The 15,252-nt window shown below is 47.0% G+C and overlaps 1 protein-coding gene across 1 annotated transcript in view; it reads right to left on the bottom strand.

Moving 5' to 3' along the window:
- Positions 1-15,252, bottom strand: part of LOC119382842 (RNA-binding protein 26-like) — a 100,748-nt gene that overhangs the window by 78,352 nt on the left and 7,144 nt on the right.

The raw sequence follows: 15,252 nt of genomic DNA, 5'->3' as shown, positions 1-15,252 counted from the left end.
CTGAAATGCACGCCTGCGGAAAAAAAAAGACATGCTTCGCTGCAACACAGTGGTGACACGCGGGCAGCATGTCACCTGCTCCTCACAGCGTCAGCGCGTCATGATGCGACCATTTGCCCATTCTTTCTTGTAAAATAAAGAATTTAATAATGGCCAGTGTGACGGAATTCGCGTTGTGTTCTGGGTGGAAAAGATGATCATTGAAGTTTTCGAACTGGCAAGTATTCCGCCAGCAGTGCAAGTGCGCAAATTGCCTGGACAACCGCCATTCGGAGGTTCGCATACATCGCGCATTCCGTCAGACCGCCCTTTATTAATTTCTGTATTTTCCCTGAAAGAATCGCGGACGTTGAGAGAAGCATGCGTCATGCTGCCCGCCTGTCACCGCTGTGTTGCAGTGAAGCACATCTCCACAGGCGCACATGTCAGCTGACCACGAGACCACCTTTTGTTTTGTTTTTTTTCTTGCACTGGCAGCAGCGAGGCTGGGATGCTTGTCACTCATTAGTATCACTACACTGCATTGCCTTGTGGCTCCTAAGGGCCATCGTTTCTGCGGATTTGCGGCTAAATCGGGATCGGGGAATTGGCACATGGCACCCAAAGTTTTCTAATTAACCGAGCTGGTACCGACCGCCGCTTCAGATTATCCACTCAAATTTACATTGCAAAATACGAGGCCAAGGGAATCCTTCTAATTATGCCTGATTTCGAAATAACAGAGTTCAAATTAATGAGGTTTTACTGTTTTAACCTTACATCGATTCATCATTTTTTAAGTTAAAAAGCTTGTTATACCGGCTTATATGCTCTAAGTAATAGTAAATTTTGAAATGTAACGTATTTTACAGGTTATCACTTGCATTCTGCCGAAAGTCAAATCCTGCTATTAATCAAAGTTGCTTCCATTTTCCTTTGAACCAAAAAGAATGACATATGCATATGCCTTGTTTCAACTTCAATAATATTGCGCTTGTTAGTTGGGTCATGACAAATGTGCTCATTTTTCTGCATAATATGTGATATAAACTATTCGAATTCGCTTTGAAATTCGCTTCGACCAAATCACTATTCGCTTCGAATTCGCTTCGGACCTAAAATTTACTATTTGCAGAAGCCTACTGTTTGCCTTTAGTGTCTCTTTAAAGAAGTACTGACAAAAATTTTGGCCTCGTGTTTTTTTGCTGCAATGTGTTGCTGGGGGCCTGTTAGTCATAACACGGCACATCATTTGCTGCAGCACACGACAGATAATTAATTACAGGCTCCTCATTACCGACCAGTGTCAGTTTCAGTTTCAAAAACGACAAGCCCCGGGTGCAACTATCACCACCTAGCGGGTGCAGCGCTCGATGACGTCAGCACACAGAACTGTGTTGCACTTCCGCGCAGTTCGCGAGCAGCCACCGAAAAGGAGGCTGCTGGAGCAAATGTGGCAAAAAAAAAAAGGCAGCATGACGTCATCATAACTTGTTGCAGCGTGGTTACATGAGGGAAGTAGGGAGGTCACCAAGCGTCACCTTTGAGGGTGTCGATCGCTCACGCAAACTTCAAAATTCATTTAAAATACCTTCCAAGCTATATTCACTGTTGATATTTTGCAGATGATATACGCATGTTCACGGGAATCAATCCCATAGGCTATCTTGGCCGCAAAATTTTGTGTCAGTACCCCTTTAATAAATAAAGAAAGGAAAAGAAAGAGCACTGTATTTACTTGCATAATTCACACACCCCTGATATTTAGCCATCTTTACTAAAAAAAAAATTTTTACTCGCATAATTCGCGTTCCCCGTCCCGCCCGAGCCAGCTCGCCGGCGCGCATGCACAGAAAGGCTGGACGGTCGTGCACGTCGCCGAGCAGGCAAGCGTAGTCATACACAAGATGGGCTGCGAGTGCGAAGTCCCTTTTTCCGATTTCTTTCAGGGTGTCTACCAATTAAATTTTTCCAAATTCCCTGACTTTTCCAGGTTTTCCATGACCATTTCAAGCAAATTCCATGACTGGTATGTCTGCTTGGAAGAAACTGCGCACTGGAAACAAACTCTTTAGTGGTAAAATCAAATTATGAGGCACTCATATAAAATGGAAACCATGCTGCTTTATTGCAGTCCCTTGGCTGAAAGCATCCTTTACCATGAATAAAATATTAAAAGGCACAATAACTGCCCCTCGACAAACAGAAAAGCTTGTTTATTTGCATCGGCAATGCCTTCAATGTTTCAAAGATTCAATCTCTTGCTGCAGCATGGAGACCAGAAGCTGTGAGTCTTCCATCAGTTTTTGCTTCTTTGATTCAAGCTCTTTCACAAGAGCCGCAGTCCTCTTTTTTTGTTCTTTCAGCATCCAATACGTCCAACCGTTCCTTCTTTTTCCTCTCCAAGTCTTCTTTCCATCTGATGTTGGCACTTCGAACCATGTCTATCATCTTGTCTGTTACGTCAACTTCTGCAACACCACCTGCTGCAGACACCTCATCGTACACTAATGTTTGTACTACAAGTGACTCCTCCTCTATATTTCTACAAGACATTCCTCATTCACCAAAACCCCGCTCCATGGAAGAATTTCCATGTGAAAGGCACAGCACAATCTTTACAAACAGCAGTAGCTCTTCATGAGAACTTGCACAGAGTTCCATCCACAGCTTCTCCAAGCGCTCTCTTGCGCGATCAAATTTTCGCAAACGCACTTGTGCAGTGCTGTTCGAGCACACTTGTACATATGATCTACTTGCTCTCTCTCCTTGTAGGCCTGTAAGGCGACCGTGCTCTATAAGTACTTCAAGTGCAACATTCAGCTGCTTCTGGCCAGCTTGCACAGAAGTGGCACGAACTGCTGGGTTTAAGCAACTGGCCCCCCTTGTCAGCTTGTATTTCAAAGGTGATGCTTCGATTATCTTTGCAGAACAGGCCTTAATAAATAAGATGCATTCTTTTTTGACACTTGCCACCGCAGTGTGAGATGGTTGTGATCTTTCGCAACTCACTTTTGGCGGCAAGGCCTGTGTCAAAGGCAGCTATACCAATGATGTTGTTCGGGTTCTCCAGATCAATTTTCATCAGTTTTGAAAATGTGGCTGTAGCATCCAGCTTTTCCTTTCACACGATTCGTCCCAGCAGTGACCGCAAGAGGCCGTACAGTGCTGTTGCGAGAAAAGGCAGCATCCGCTTCTCTGTCTGAAACTCGGACAAAAATGGCTCCAATTCTTCTGAAACTGAAAGCATAAAGGCCAGCTTTACTGGCAGCATCTCGTCTTTCACAGCCATCTCGACATGAGTATAGACGAATTCCACCGGACATACGTCACGAAAATGCGGTGGCGCTGTCGTCGGGCGTTTAGTTTCGCGCGGTGGGCAAAAGCCGCCGTGCCTACCGCAGTTGGTGCGTGCGCTGTTTGTCGTCGTGCAAAGAAGAAAAAACGGTGTAACGACGAGCAGTGCCACAGTTATTTGCGCAGGAGGGCAGGAGAAGGATGGAATAAGTTTTTTTTTTTTTTTTTCATTAGTTGTTTACGAAGACCGTCGCAAGAAATTAGCGGCAGCTGTAAAACGCGAGAAATTGTCTCCGACGCCGGTTCATCGGTTATGTTTTGGGGCGGCTTACCCAGCAGAAAGGATTAGCCTTGTCAAGCGGTTGTCATTGTAATGTGCAGCACCGCATTTCTTGGCATAAGCCTTGTGCGGAGGCATAGCGAGCACGTTGTAGATAGCATTGTCATATATGCGGAGAATTCTTCACCGTTGCCATTGTTGATAGAACTTTTTTCCATTGTTGATATAAGTCTTAGACGCGCCAAAATGGTTTCATTGTACTAGCGTGAACTAAAGCGTGGCTCGGTCATGGCGCATGTGCTTCTTTCTGCTTGGTCACGGTTCATTAACACAGCCGCGACTTCGACTATGCTTTTCCTAATCTTATGCGGCTGCGATGATACACCTGGCAAAAGTGTATCGTGCAGGGCTGTTCTGGCTGCTGTGCGCTTCACGGTATGTCCATATCTGTCAGAATTCACAGAAAAACAACACTCGGGAACGTTACCGAGTGTGTTTACGGGCTGTACGCATTTCGTGGTCTCGACTTGAGCGTAAGGAGGGAGCCGCGGACCGCGGTTGACAGACCTGACAGGTACGCAGCCGCCTTGTCCACAGCATGTAGTTAAAGCATTATCGCAAGCGTGTCACGGATGAATGTGTCGCCGAGATCGTCCTTGCATTAGTTAACAAATTAAGACGTACACGTGTGACCTAGACTGTCGCAACGGTGATGATATTTCGCAAATGAGTCACATTCCCGCCGTCAAGATACCTCATGGTTTAATGAGGTTCACAGAGCTGGAGCAACACGCCAACACGATGTTCAGCCACAGCAACTTCCTCTGTTGCGGCCACCGCTCGTAAACTAGGGAGCCTTCATGTGCGCGCCTCCGTGCCTCCGTTGTAAACATGCGGGAGGCGCCCCGACGCGCGGTGCTCAGAGGCAGCTTTTGCAGCTGCTGCGCCAGTTGTCACGTGATCATAGAGGGCGGTAGCGCGCTTCAAGCTGGGCCGGCTGGGCGGAGCCTACGCGCCGTGACGTCGCTACAAGGGCCCTGAATATATCGACGGCGCCTACCGCTGTTTATAAACATGGAGTAGGTCTATAGCTGCCACATGTTGAAGGTTTCTTTTCTTTCTTGACATGCTCCACATATTTGACCACATTTGGGAGGGCTTGCAGTGCCCTAGCAAGAGCCTTGCCCTTTTCAAGCTAGCGCACTGAGCAAAACTTTAGCAGAAACTGTGTGCTCCCTGTGAAATTGACATAGTCGGCTCGGCGTGCAGGGACATTCTTGAATAAATTGTACATGCTTCTAAGAAACACTACTGTGTTCCACTTTGTGACATTGTGGCCTGTTTTAAATGCGCCACTCACAACATGCAGTCCGCAGCTTCCTATGTCCACAATATTCTGATTTCCATCAGACGCAGAAAACTCTTGCTCCAAGGACTTCAACAACTTCAAATTGACGTTTGGACCATCCATCGAAAGTTGAAGTATTTTTGCTGGCTCAATGCTGTCAATGGCCTTTTTGAAAGCAGCAGCTAAATCCTCTGCCCAAGCGTGTCCCTAAAAGACAGGACGTCTAACTTAAGCACTTGTAAACTACACTTTTCAGTAAAAAAAAACCGCGCGAGCAGACAGCGGAAGGCCAAGGTTCTCCTTGCGCAAATATAAGAAGAAGCGAGCGAGCTCGCCGACGACTTTTAAATGCGCCCGTCGCGCTCCTAGCGCCATCTCGCTGGTACTGAAGAAACGCTTATAAGCGCCGGCCGTCTCTGAGTCCATCCAGCGGTAAAGGGTGTGTATATAATGCTCGCCGTTAGCTACGTGGAGGACCTGCGTTCTGTGGTGTAGTGGTTAGCGCCACTCGCTGCGGAGCAAGAGGTCCCTGGTTCGATTCCGCGCTTCGGAAGCATTTTTCTGAATTATTTTTCTTTGGGCCTTTTATCTATATCATCGCCTCCTATATTAAAGATGCCTGCCGCATCACCAAAAAACCAGCTGCCAAACCCTCTCCTTTTCCTCCTTTCCACTAGTGTCGGTCGCTAGCGCCACATGTGGCGGCCGCTCCCGTAGTTTTGACATTTGGCATAGCCTCCGAAACGACCGTGCAAAGTTGCCGATCTCGAAGATGATGATGATGATAGGTGGCTGTTCTCTTTGAAGCCGGGTAAAAAAAAAAAAACAAGAAAGGAAGAGAAAAAAGAAAAAAAAAGACCAAGAAAGATGGATAACGAAGCACACACTAAGCCCGCCGCCGTGATAATAGTGTCGGTCGCGAGCGCCACCGCTCGGCGCTTGTCCAAAACTGAAGGCAGGCCGGCTCCGCTGGGAGCTCGAGCCATTCCTCAGGCATCTTTAATATAGGAGGCGATGTCTATATATACATACTTATACATATACGGTGCATGACGGCGACGGCAAAATCCTGCCGAGACTGTCCATATAATTGCTATCGCAATAAAATAATTACAGCTCACATATTCTGTCATGGGCGTCGGCAGGATTTTGCCTTGGGGGGTGCAAACCCGTGTTACATCGTGGCTGGGGCAGGGGGGGGGGGGAGAGAGCTGGCATAGCTTGGGTGGGGGCAAGTGCCGGTGTGGCTTGAGGGGGGGCAAGTGCCCCCTTTGCACCCCCCTGCCTACGCCCATGTATTCTGTGCACCTTGCCCTCTGCTGATGGCACTTCTAGCCTAACCAGAAGGCCCTCAAGCCGAGCCGAGATCGCGGCCAAGACAAACATGCACAATTTTATGCGCGTGACTAACGTTGTACTCAGAAAGCAGAAGCACCACCTATGCACTGCTTTTTTTTTACTATGCTTCTGCTTAGCTGTTCTGTGCAGTTGAAGGAGCGATTTTTTAAGCTTTGATCAATGGTAATGAATATTTTTGTGACTATCTCAAAGACTACAGTCAGTTTCCATGACCTGGCCAGATTCTTCAGAAATTCCCTGACTTTTCCCAGACTTTTCCAGATGTGTTCATATTCCCTGACTTTTCCAGGTTTTCCAGGTTGGTAGACACCCTGACTTTGTTCTACTTTCCGGAAACACCTGAACTACGGTCCCTAGAATATTATATTCTAGGGACCGTACCTGAACACCTAAACCTGTTCACAGATTGTCGGAACTGCTCGAGCGTTCTCCCACTGTGAGAATGCATGCACGTGACACAGCATGGACTATTTTCTGCATCGAAGGCGTGCGAGGGCCAATCGCGCCAACTTTTCGCCTCTCTGCATCTCGTTCTCTGTGTCTGTGCCACGTCCGCGCTGCAGTGGCTGCAGCGCAGCCTTGGTTGAGTTCGGAAGTTTAAGTTTCATCATCAGCCAGTCAAGTTTTCACTGTTCTCTTGCGCTGGACTACAAAAACTATAGGCTTCCCAAGCAACGCGTAGCGGCGCTGCTGCTCTTGACAGGCAGCGCCATCTCTGGCAGAAAAATAGAAACCGGAGTGTAAGCAGTGCGCGTTTTCCCTTCTCTCCACCGCGTTGCTGCTCGCTTCTGTGCACGTGCAGAGCTCTTGCGGTGCACTTGCGGCGCCTCACAATGCACCGCTTGCAGTGCGGCTTCAAAAGGATCTTCAAGCTTGAGTGGCACTTCCGAAAAGCGAACTTGATAAAATGAGAAAGGCTCGTCAATCACGTTAACGGTGAAGAGCAGACGATGACGACAATGACGCCCGACTCAAAGCGAAATGCATTTCCCAAGTCGCTATTAAACCGTGTAGGACGTGTACCTCGAGGTAAATCTCATTCTGTCATGTTAAAGATGAATAATGGTCCACATGCACTCCGAAATGAAGCCGTACACGCTATCGATGTTCTGCGGTGTGGACTACGAATCATATGATTGTAGAGCTGTGCGAATAGCAAAATATTGGGTGCGAAGCGAATTCGAATAATAAAGATTGAGTGCGAATCGAATCGAATAATTTCGAATAATTTTCGAATATTTCTCAAACATTTTTCGAATAATTCGAAGTGAAATTACAGAAAAAGTTGCAGAGAATCCCTAAGTATGTTCTTGTGAGATAGCAACATGAAAGTGTTTCTTATTGCTAGGTTGATGAAACGCTCGCGAGGTGGTGTTTCATAGTTGTCTTATCAAGAATGAGGCAATGTAGAGGCCGAATTGTATTTATGTACATGATATGGTGCAACCAAAGTGTTGCGGACAACACTTTACACGTGGTAGGCAGAGATGCCATTTCCTCAGCCTCTCCTCCCCTTTCAACTTCTGTGGAAGCCCAACTGATGTGGCAAACAAGAGTGTGCTCCCTTCAAGTCCGGAGTTCCAAATCTGCCTCGTAGACTTTGATATCTAAGAGCATTTGAATTTTTTGATGCTAAAAAGCTTCGGCGTCCTATTTTTCGGACTTCTTGCCCAAATTTCAAGTCCAAAACAGCATTAATTGAGCCCCCAACTCTGCCACATCTTTCACCTTCATGTTGGAATCGGCGTTTACTTGAGTTAATACATTTGCGACCGTAGCGGAGCTTCAAAGGCAGCTTTGCCGCAATACAGGGGTGTGATGAGGTGAAGCATACTGAAACTCTAGGGACCACTTCCAAACTCACGTTGACCGTCTCTTGGCTAAGTTCGACCGTAACGGACCTTGAAAGGCAGCTTTGCCGCAATACGGGGGTGTCAGGAGGTGAAGCATATTGAAAATCTAGGGACCACTTCCAATCGGACGTTGACTGTCTCTTGCCTAAGTTCGACCGTAACGGAGCTTGAAAGGCAGCTTTGCCGCAATACGAGATTGTAATGAGGTGAAGCATATTGAAAATCTGAAGGGGTCACTTTCAACCGGACATTGACTGCATTTGTCTTTGGGAAGTTCGAATAGTTCGAATAGTAAAATTTCAGTGCAAATCGAATCGAATAGCAAACACTATTCGAAAAATATTCGAAATTTCGAATATTCGCACACCCCTATATGATTGTTGTTTTGATATGGCATGCTTACAGTAGCAGCCGTGTACTTTCATGAACAAACGTTTGCGGTGTGCGAAAAAAAAAAATTATACGGCCATGGCACTGTTTCCTGAGAAGGTTAGAGTCAAGTCCTCCGTGCCGCTGGAGAATCACCCGCCGATTAAGACGCGATGCAGCTAGCTGAGCTTTAACCACTGTGAAGCAAACTGCTCGCGTCGTTTTTTCGGCTCTCGCGTCATGCTTGCAGTCTCTTTTTATGATATCGACTTGACAGGCGTATAAAACCTGCTGCGCGAACGTGGCTAGAAAATCGCACAAAGTCAAAGGTGGTTACGTCAAGGTTGCAATTGCAAAGCATGTATTAGGTGCCAGTTATATTTAGCGGCTTAAATATATATCACCCTAATAAAGTGACAAAAACAAAGCAAACCTGCAGAACGATGTCAAAGCTTGCTGAAAATGCACAGACGTCCATTCCGGCTTGATAAAGCAGCCTTCCCGACACGTGAATTGCAGGCGCCGAACTTCTGACAACGTGCAGAGTTCAGTTGAATTCAACCAACCACGCAACCCTAACGGTATAACGCGAGTGTGAACGTTCAACGAAGGGTAGGTCTCACAAACACGGGGAATCAAAACACAAAGTTGCTTCACCTACAACCGTAACTGGACTTTCACAATGTGAGAAGACAGCGAGTAATCATTACTGTAATCGCTGCGTGCATGTGCCGCATTACTTACCAATTCAGGTAGTCGAAACGAGCGAAAGCGATAAACTCAGACAGCCAAAATAGAAGGCGAGACAGCGCTGTCAGCTATCCACGCTTGCCGCCTTTACAGTAAAAGCTCATTAATTCGACACCCGTTAATTCGGAAATTCGGATAATTCGGACGGCTCTATTGGTCCCGGCCGAAGTGCATGTTAATCTATGGGACCAAACCTTCGTTAATTCGTCAGAATTGGGCTCCGCACCGCTTAATTCGGACAAATTCTGATGGCTGCCACTACACAAATGTGTGGTAAAGCAGTGCTGGCACCACTGGGGCGAAACCGAAACTTGAGTGACATCGCCATCGTCATCAACTAGTGGGGACGATCGCGGCGTCACCGAACATCGGCGTCTTCTTTCTTCGCTCCACTGCGCCTCCGACGCCATTTTCCCTTGTGTTGTGTCGGCAGCGTCTCTTCTTGCGGAGTTCTTGTTTTTTCCCGTTGTGACCGTGTTTACATGTGAGGCCCGAGCATACGGCAGTAGCAGACGGTGGCATCGACGAGGTGTCAGCCAAGTCCACCGACGGTGACTGCCCGACCTTCGATGCTGTCCTTCCCACAGATATGACCCTTCAGGACTACATCGCGATTGATGATTGTGTCGCCACGACTGGTCTCCTGCCCGATCAAGAAATTGTTAATGATGTCGTGACCTCATCGCACCTCACGGGAAGTCTCGGAGGCGCTTTTGATATTAGAGGGCGTTTGCCTGAGCACTTCCGACAGTTTGCGTGCTGTTGGCCATTTGGAAAAGTTAAGAAAAATTGAAATGTAAGCCGGAATCTGCGTGAAAACGCAGACGACCATTACAAAATACTTCAGCGAATAAAGGTATGCTTCTCCAACTTGATTTTAATGTTGTTTTCCCTGTTCATTCGTTAATTCGGCATTCGGTTAATTCGGACATTTTTTCCGGTCCCGTGAAATCCAAATTAACAAGCTTTTACTGTATTTCTCGTGCGATACGCCCGGGAACCGATACAGTTTCACACATGAATCGTGTGCCTTCATGTTGTCTGCACTGTTGTAGCAGGCCACTAAACCACAATACTCCGGACCTCGCTTGCGCTTCCGCGGGGTCGCTTCTGCCATCGCGGAAATGCGCAGCTTCGCACAGCAAGCCTCTCGGTTCAACTTGCCGAGCTGACGGCCCCTCAGTTACTCACACCGTCAGAAGAACGCGTGCGCACATGCGCCTACTGCTAACGTGAAAGGGGTTGAATTGGCCACGCATGCAATCCAGAGCTTTCCGACAGAGCCGCAGCGCGGCCAGCATGGTGCTGTCGTCGCGCCGCAAAGTTGAGCTTGGGTTCACTATACTGAGAAATTCACGCTCACTGTTATAGAAATTGCCGAAGTAAATGGGAACCGTGCCGCCGTCAAGCAACTCAGTGTGAATGAGAGTCACGTTCAGTCCTGGATAAAGCAGTAGAGTTCGCTTGTTAATACAAGACCAGGAAGGAGAGCGTTCTGAGGACCGAAGCAAGGAAAGTTTTCCTGCAGTTAAAGGGGTGAGGAGGCACTTTGACATAAAGCATCTTTTTATTTAAGTTAGGATGATGAAAACTTCGGTGATCATGTATTTACATGTGTAAATATCAAATATGAACTCAGTTTTTATGTAGCCCTTACGACTATTTTTTTAATTAATCATTCATTAACCCCTTCAGGGTTTTCGCCGTACATGTACGGCAGAAGCTTCCTGGTACCAAAAGGTTTTCGTCGTACATGTACGGCATAGCGTTTATTTTTAAAACGCGCGCCTTTTTCGATAATTTCTCTTGTTCGGCCTGTGCTTCCGCACTTCGGGAATACGTGGAATTTTTTTCATTCGCCGATGTCTCAACGTTGTATTTTTTTTTCGCTTCCCAAAACGGCGCGCCGCCTATCGCTTGCCCATCCAAGCGCGTTGGCGGTGCAGCTGGTTTAAAGTGCGCGCCTTTTTCGATGATTTCTTTTACTTGGCATGTGCTGCCATGCTTCGGGAATACGTGGAATTTTTTTCATGCGCCGATGTCTCTCCGTTGTTGCTTTTTTTATGCTTCGCAAAATGGAGCGCCGCGCGCCGGCTATCGCTTGCGCAGCCGAGAGCGCCCGCGGCGCGGTTTGGTTTCAAACGCGCGCCTTCTCCCATTTCTCTTGCTTGGAATGTGCTGCCACGCTTCGGGAATGCGTGTAATTTTTTTAATGCGCCAATGTCTCTTCGTCTTTTTTTTTCTTTCCAAAGAGGCGCGGCGGCTTGTAGTCTCGCATCAGAACGCGCGCACGCGGTCCGGCTCGTTTCGTTTTCGTCCTTCGGGTGGTTTTCGCTTCTTGCGCCCGCAAAGCAGATGGCTGTTTGGTTTCTAATCTCTCAACGGGTGACCGCTTGTTACTCTCTCATTTATTGCACCCCGGCGCGCGATTACATCTGTTTCCGTGCGGAGTTAAATTACACAAACGACGCCGCCGTGATTGCGTTTCCTGTTTCGGGGTCTCGGAAAAACTAACTACGTCTGGACGGCGATAAGACGAAGTATTACTGTAGCTTCTTCACTCGTTTTGCTTTCCGGACGGGCGCAGAACCATAGTTTCCTTCCGTGCGCTCACTGACGCAGTTCGCTTACGCTATGGAAGCGCGCGCCGGTTGCACTGCTGCCGGTGAGTCGAGCAGCGATTCTTCCGATGCGGACTATTCCCCAATTGCCGAAATCTGATTCATTGGATTTCAGTTCGTCAGACGAGGATTTTTTGACGAGTTCAGACTCCGATGACGATCAAGGAGCGACATCTGAAACGCGTGCGCGGGGAGCCATGCTTCAAAGACTATCATACGCTGAAAAGTTTTTAGTGTTAGAGCACGAGCGTTTTTAATCGGAAACGTACCCTGGTGCGCTTATTTTTGTATGTTTGTGAGCTATGTTTAATACAATGCATAATTTTTATTCATAAAAAACTGTGAAGCTTTTTTTTTTAGGATTCTGCTTGATTTTACTACGAATAAACCATATGTATGTAATAACAAAACTGATTTTTTTGTCACTTTACGGTCACGAAAAAAATTTTAGACAATTTTTCTCTTAAATAGAATCGTCTGAAGAATTTATTTCAGCAATAAAAAAATTACACATTTTTGGACTGGATTTCGCGAAAAAATACGACCCTCAAAGGGTTAAAATATCATTTGATCACCTTTTTAATAAATTGGCTACTCGGATCCTGCTGAATTAAATGTCATTGCATTCTACAGTTATCAAAGAGTGCAAAAAGCAAATGTTATGGTTCTAGCTTTCCTACAACATAAGTTATGAAGCTTCAAAGTTCGCCACTCGACTACCGAGAAAATATATTGTAGTTATTTTCTCTCTGGTAAGAATTTACGCTTTCTTATAGTAACATATGACACTTTGTTGCACTCACTAAACACCCAGCTTTTCAGTAATACAAAAATGATCAAAACCGAGTGTACCAAAGCTGAGAAACGCTTGCCAGAAGAATGAAAGGTGGCCAAAAAATTGAAACTGAGAAAAAAGCAAAAAAAAAAAAAAAAAACTCTGCATCTTCAAAGAGCGCTACACAAGTAAGAATGCTTTACTTTGCAAATAAATGCCTTATAAGACACCAGGAGAGTAGTTTATCACATTTTCCAATTGAAACGGCCCCATTGCATGTCCTTTCAAGCAGTTTGTTGATTGCGGAGAAGTCGACAATCTCTTAGTTAGCCACCGTCGGGTCAGAGCCCTCGCACGCTGTTGCGAGCATCCGCAGCTTGCGCTCGCTAGCGGAAGTTGCCGATAAGCTGGAGATCTTATCTTCAGTCTGCATCTGCTGTTGCGCATGATCGGCACTAGTCAAGAACGTCGTGTCGATCCTTCTACCACGCTGCCTATCACTGACCTCGTCGAGGCGGCCGCTGACACAGGTGAAGTCGGCATTTCAACCGATGAATCGCGTTCCGCCGCCACGCCGTCCTCTGCTGGATGCGCTTCTGATTCACCCGAGCCGTGATCTCACTTTTTTTTTTTTTTTTCGAATTTATGAGCGCTGCGCAACTTTCGATATGGCTTCGCCATGATCAAAGTTCCAAAACGCGGCCGAGAGCGTAGGCCTAATTCACTCCCGACGGCTGCGGCGCAATTCGTCTAGCTCACTTGGCGCCGTGCCAGTAAGACGCCGCAACATGCAGTCTTTGTTGAGGATGATCAAAAACGCCTGCTCCAATTTCTTGCCAGCTTACGCGGGTTGGAACTTTACGGACGTAAATCGACGAGAACAACACAGTGATACCACGGCGAGATGAACTTGCCGCTTTGCGTGCGCTGCAGCAGACAGCGCGGGAGGCCCTACGAATCGGAAAGTGTTACTTAGTCACGTGTGCTCACTGTGCCAATAGGCTCACGCAATGGGACCTTTTTTTGGCACGGATTTTCTACGTGAATTCTGAGTGGACAGAAACAAGGGCGGCGGGATATTCAAGAAAAAGCGCGGCTCTTTCGAATGGTTCTTTCCTTCATTCATAGCGAGGGTCTCGTTCTGGCAGACTTGATGCTTTCAGGTAGTATGCGAGGGATTATTGGTCAGCTGCCAGCTCGTAATAAGTTCACGTGCTACGTGACGCCAACAAGGCTGAAAAAGAGTGTTCCACACTCGCCGTCATGGCTACTGGCGGCGCTGACTGACGCTCCCACGTTTAAATGCACACATATACCCTATAAAGTGGACGGGGGGATGGCCGCCGCGGTAGCTCAGTTGGTAGAGCATCGGACGCGTTATTCGAAGGTCGCAGGTTCGGTCCCTGCCCACGGCAAGCTATCTTTTCGTCCACTTTTCTTTCTTCACAATTACCTTACATTTATTACTAAAAACATCCCCTATACTTTCCTTGGCATTATTGTCTGTTAGTTCTCATTAATATTGTGTGTAACAAAGAAAACGAGCCCTTGAAATTAACGCTTCTTTCCTTCATTCATAGTGAGGGTCTCGTTCTGGCAGACTTGATGCTTTCAGGTAGTATGCGAGGGATTATTGGTCAGCTGCCAGCTCGTAATAAGTTCACGTGCTACGTGACGCCAACAAGGCTGAAAAAGAGTGTTCCACACTCGCCGTCATGGCTACTGGCGGCGCTGACTGACGCTCCCACGTTTAAATGCACACATATACCCTATAAAGTGGACGGGGGGATGGCCGCCGCAGTAGCTCAGTTGGTAGAGCATCGGACGCGTTATTCGAAGGTCGCAGGTTCGGTCCCTGCCCGCGGCAAGCTATCTTTTCGTCCACTTTTCTTTCTTCACAATTACCTTACATTTATTACTAAAAACATCCCCTATACTTTCCTTGGCATTATTGTCTGTTAGTTCTCATTAATATTGTGTGTAACAAAGAAAACAAGCCCTTGAAATTAACGCTTCTTTCCAGAATCCAAATAAAACATTTTCAAAAATTCGATTTTTTTTCTGATTTTCGGTCTCAAAGACCCGCTTCCCCCCTTAACTAAAGATGCTTATTGCAAGGGTTGTCAGCGATTAAGCCGTACTGGCGCGTTTGCCAGCTGCCGCCATCATGCCTCCGTCATTTTCGCTGCTTATCCGTAACATCGCCGCACGGCGCCGCGATAGCGGCCCCTTTCAATTTCTGGTCTGCTTCACTCCATAACGCTTTGGCATCGCGGCAGCTGACTTTCGGACTGTGGTACTGTTGCAAACAGATCGACTCGCGAAAGCGCTGGTTCGAACCTACGAGATGATAGACGAGGCAGAGGTGGGGGCTTCAAATAATGCCTTTCGGACCTGCAATTTGGGCAGAAAGTCCGAAAAATCAGATGCGGAATAGCTTCAGCGTCCGAAATTTTGGACGTTCTAATACATTGACGTCTATGGGGCTGGTGACGGTGCCGCGATAGCGTCCGAATTTTCGAGCATGTCCGGAAAATCGGGCGTCGGAAAAATCAGCAGTTGACTTTAAGTACATGCTAATTCTGTTAAAAAAACAAGTACCCTTCGTTTGTGCTATAATT

Source organism: Rhipicephalus sanguineus, chromosome 2 (genome assembly GCF_013339695.2).
Source record: "Rhipicephalus sanguineus isolate Rsan-2018 chromosome 2, BIME_Rsan_1.4, whole genome shotgun sequence".
NCBI classification, from domain to species: Eukaryota; Metazoa; Arthropoda; class Arachnida; order Ixodida; family Ixodidae; genus Rhipicephalus; species Rhipicephalus sanguineus.
This window is presented reverse-complemented; position numbering and strand designations above follow the sequence as displayed.